Source organism: Catharus ustulatus, chromosome 1 (genome assembly GCF_009819885.2).
Source record: "Catharus ustulatus isolate bCatUst1 chromosome 1, bCatUst1.pri.v2, whole genome shotgun sequence".
Classification (NCBI taxonomy): Eukaryota; Metazoa; Chordata; class Aves; order Passeriformes; family Turdidae; genus Catharus; species Catharus ustulatus.
The window spans coordinates 101,203,029-101,208,240 of NC_046221.1; positions in this window are offsets into that span (position 1 = coordinate 101,203,029).

A 5,212-nucleotide genomic window follows, 5' to 3' on the forward strand; every position below is an offset into this window, starting at 1 on the left:
ATCTGTCTATTTATATGAGGAAACAGGACCATGACAATCTCTCCTATGAAATGGTAATGATACTCAAGAGTCTTAGTCATTTTCTGGAGTATTAAAAATTTAGCAATATATCTAGATGATGCCATATATTAAAGAAATTCAGATGTCCTCAGGATTCTGATGGTTAAACCTGCGAAAAATTAAGATTGGCCATCCAATCAGTGAGAAAGGTAATCCATTGGCATTGATAATGAAGGGTTGTCCCCAGTGAGTGTCTGTCAGCCCCTGTACTTGCTTGCAGACTGGCTTCTGGCTGCTTCCAAGCATACCATATTACTGAAATCCTCTATTGGTTTGACTATTTTCTTAGACTTTTCTCTTTTTTAAATTACTTTTTTTCTGAACTTACTTTTTCCAGTCTTTGCCCTGCTCTTCACATACTCCTAAATGTCTTTTATTTGTGGACTCTTGACTTAACTCCCCCACAGTGCAACTAGCTGATGACTACAGTAAATGCTTCAACGTTCCTTCACTCATGCTGAAGGCAGAATTCCTTCCCTCTTCTGTGAAAACTTTGCTTCCTGACACAAATAACATGACAGGGAAATGATAAATGTGTTATATGTGCTGTTATACTACTCAGTGAAAGGTTATGCAATAGGGGATTAATATTTGGGCTGCAGCCCCTCTACTACCCCTGATTCAGGTGTATGAATGCCAAGAGAGGGACTATTAGATCTTGATAATGATCATCATGTAGTGTTCTCACTGGTACCAAAGTATGGGTTTGTCACCGATGGTGACTGACAGTCTGTTTATCCTCAATTATAAATTTAAGGCTTAGCTCCTGAACCTTTCATGTGGCCTTTAAAAACTTGTTAATCTGATAGGATCTAATAAAAGACAGAGAGGTAGGGTTATTTCGCTGATTCATCCTGCCAGCCACACTGATACAAAAACCTGGCTCCACACCAGGAGCGTAAAAATGACTGAGTTTCTCTCTGGCAAAGAAGACTCCATATGCTTTACAGACAGTAAAGTTCAGGGAGAAGATTATGTCGAGATTTATGTCTGCTGTTATTTAAGTTAATGAGGGAAATCTATCTAGGGGTAATGCATGCATGTGATCCAGTTGAATTAACTGTTTTAAGGGCATGATGAAATCCTATCAGGTTGCATATGTTACTAGGCTTTTTCTTCTAGCTCTTGCAGTGATGTTTCCTTTTTATTCTCCCATTTGTACATTTACTGAAGAAAAAAATTTAGAGGTCATGAGATTATAAAGAATTTAATTTGCTTTAAGATTTTAAAGGTTAAAAGCCTAAAGAAGTTAGTTATTACAAGTGGGAACATGAAAGTCAGCTGGAGTAGTCAATTTAATAGGAAAAATCAGATTAGAAAATGGAGCTACAAACTAAGTGTACTTTTATAATAATGGTAAATTAATTATATTAATGCAACCCATTAAACATTCCATTTATACATCAAAACCTTGTCAGGTGAAAGAGCTCTTAATCTGATGGTTTAATATTTTTATTATAAATTTATCTTTTGGTATCAGTTTATATGCAACAGTGCGTCTGTTCTGGGGCTCTATGCAGATGCTTGCCTGCTGTCTCTTTGCCAAACTGGAAGTGGTCCCACCTCAACAGTATAAGTACTGGTAGAGAAAACAATCAGAAAATATTCTATTCTCCTAGTCATGGACAGGTACAAAGGCAATCAGTGAGCTAGCCTGAGGTCTTGTCAAATGCAAAATAACATTTAATATCTTGGGAGGAAGGAGAGGAGTTACATTTTAATAATTTACTGTCCTCAAGTAGAGCATGGCTTATTTTCTGAAATCACGAAGGTAAAAACTAAATATCATTGAGTGAGTAAAAGTTTGTGACAATTCTAGAATAACTGAAGTAATCAAAATGATGATAATGCAGTAACAATACAGATTTACATGCAGCTATTGTGGCAGAAAGTCCACGTTAAACTTGGGATGGTATCTGTGTTAGATGAGGTAAAGTATTAAAAGCAATAATCTAGATCAGGAATTTTCAGTATTGGCCCCTTGTGTGTTCCTGACTTTAGAAGCTGCATTGGTTACCAGGCATGTCAATGATGGAGTTAGGTGTGTATTTCTCTGCAAGATTGGTGGTTTCTATAGTAAGACATCTTTCATCTCAGAGTATTGTGGATGTAAATAGATGAGATAGAGAAAATGTTCTGATTCAATGGGTAGAGAAGCAGGAGTACACAGATTATCCAGCTAGGGGCATCTCAGTGTAGTCTCTCTAGCCTGCATTTATTGGGATTTCTACAGGTAATGGAGAAAGAGAAGGATATGTTCTCTATCACCAACTGAAACAGTCAGGTTCATCATATGGATTAAGAGGATTTCATCATATGTTATGTCAGACACTGGGATAATGGCTAAAATTAGAGCTCTTTGGTGAAAGTAAACACATTCTCTGTAACTGCTTCCAACAGAGAAATGTATGTGATTATTCTAGTCCCACACTCAAAACCAGCTCACTTCTGTGAATGAAGAGTGAAAGTAAAAGCCTTGTTCTTTACATTGTTTTTTCTTGAACTGAATCATATAGACATTTTATTAGCCATAGGTCTCTTAGCTTAATTACTCTGCTGAGAAGGGTCAGGTTGAATTAAAGCAATAATCAGAACCCAGTGAACTGTTTTTTGTCCTCAGCATGTTTCCTTCTAATGTTATCTCCATTAACTTTCCATTTAATTGGAAAAGTAAGCTTCTCAATTAATTGCTTGTGTTCTGATTTCCTTTTAAAATTAATACTGCATAAAAATCTGTTCCTTGTGGTAGAACAGGCAGTAAATTCTTGTTGCTATCACAAGTGTGTGTTTTTCAGGATAAGTTGATAATACTGTCTTGAAGCAGTGGAAAAGACCTGGGAGCCCAGGAATAAACACGAGAAGATAAGAAAAGGAAAAAGGTGAGGAGGGGTTGAAAGGAAGTATTTGTAAAAGGAGAAGAGGGAAAGGAAACATTGAAAAGTTGATCAGAAAATTACTTTCTTCAAAGAAATTGAAACTTTGCAGCCATTGAACACAAGAAAGATATAAGAAACCCTCAGAGTGAAATACTTTCTTAGAAAGAGTGGTACTACATTCATATTGATTTGCTGAAAGCAGTAATATTAGGAAGAAAAGTCCATTCCTTTCAGCTCCTGGTTAAAGGAAGATGCATATGGCACAAGAAGGGCCAGGCTGATCAAGTCTGCCTTTCTCAGCACCCCTGATATTGCTGGCAGGTAGCTGTGCTCCCTTCCTCTTTCTGTCCTGACCCTATTCAGTCGCTTGCTATTTATTTTTCCCATTTGTTTTCTATTTTATGTCCCTTTACACATCTTTTTTAAAGGTTATTTTTCTACTTTTCAGTCTTCAGACTTGTTTCTTTTCCTCTCTGCAGTTTGAAGTTCCTTTTCCATTTAACAGAAAATTGTTTTATTTGGGGTAGAGGTTCCTGTTGATCAATGTTTTCTTCTGTAATTTGACTTACTAGAGTAACAGTAACAGGCGAGGGAAGCACAAAAATTTCTGTGCAGAAGTGTGATCCCACTTGGTACGGCAACTGTGTCTGTGGAGTAATGTCTGATCTGGGGCAGGAGGAGGTAGGTCTGAGCTGGTTTCTCTGGTTTTCCCTGACTATGCCAACCCTCTGTGGATTTTGCCACTTTGACTGCATATTGCATACCATTCAGGACTCCCAAGTTGAACAACATTTGAGATTCCTCTACCATAGTCCTTGTGGAAATGAAATATTTTTTCTTTTAAAACCTGTAGCTGAAGACTGATCGACATATCCAGGTGATCATTTATTCTTTGAATATCATTTATCATTTATTATTCGAAAAGGATATTGACAGCTACAGGGATTAGGAGTGACTGTTGTTTTGCCTTTGTTGACCTGGTTCTCTTCAGTTATTTCCAGCCGACATGATGAAAGTCCCAAAGTAAGGAATGACTGGTCAGGTGTAGCCCAAATACTCATGTAAATATCTCTCCGTCTTGAAGAAGGTTATCTAAGCAGCCAAGAAGACCAGCTGCAAGTAAAAATGTATTTTTTCCAGTTGTATTTCAGAAAGGAGTTCTTTCAACAGTATATAGGGCTTTTAGAGTTGCTAATAAAAAACTTGTTTCCATTAAAAAAAAAAAAGTAAAAAATCTGTCATTGTAAAGGTTGTGGTGACAGTATGTTGACTGTTACAAACCATGTTTGAAGTATTTCAGCCCAAAATGAAGTACAGGAAAAGAGGAAAAAGAAAAGTGAAACTAAAATGGGCAAAAGGGAGAAAGAAGGCAGCTATGGGAAGGCTCATGGCCCTAGGCAATATGTAACTGATGAATACTTACAGATGAAGTTTTATTACCATTCTGAATTCAATGTATGCGTTAAAATAAATTACAGTAATTTCACTATTATAAGCTGCAGCTGATTATAAGCCGCACTTCTGGGTGTCAGCAACTTTTCATTCTTTGTCCGTATATAAGCCACACCTGATTATAAACCGCATGTCTGGGTGTCGGCAACTGTCTTGGGTTACAATACAAAGTGTGATAAGAGGTATCTATTCTATCACCATCTGTTGAGGGTGGGAGCAGTGATCCTTATCTTTGTGGGAGATATTCTGCTAATGAGCCATCCATTGAAACCAGGTGGGGCATTGTTCTTTATCTTTTCACAACCCATCCTTCCTCCAGCGAGTCATTTTCTGCTAATGGCCATTGAGTCCCACTCTGTGACTGATAAAATTACTTCATCCCATTGGAAGTCTCTCCAGCCAGGGGGAAGAGCCCAGCGTTTCTTACCAAGATGAAACCAGAGGTTTTGGGATACTAAGGGAGCCCCTTTCTCCACTGGACTCCAGAGGGAAACCGGATTTCTCCACATCACCACTGGACCCCCGGAGGGAAACTGCACCTTCTGCAGGAGCACTGCTTCAACTGAACCACATCTGTCACTGCAGGAGGATGCAGCCACCATTTAATGGGACTGCTACCAACCCCCTGCCTGACGGGGTGTCAGGTCGTACTCTGGCTTTGTCAGGATTTGGAGTTTTTTCTTTGTTTTTAATTTCCCTAGTAAAGAGCTGTTATTTCTAATTCCCACATCTTTGCCTGGGAGCCCCTTGATTTCAAAATTATAATAATTTGAAGGGAGGGGGTTTATATTCTCCATTTCAAAGAGAAGCTCCTGCCTTTCTCA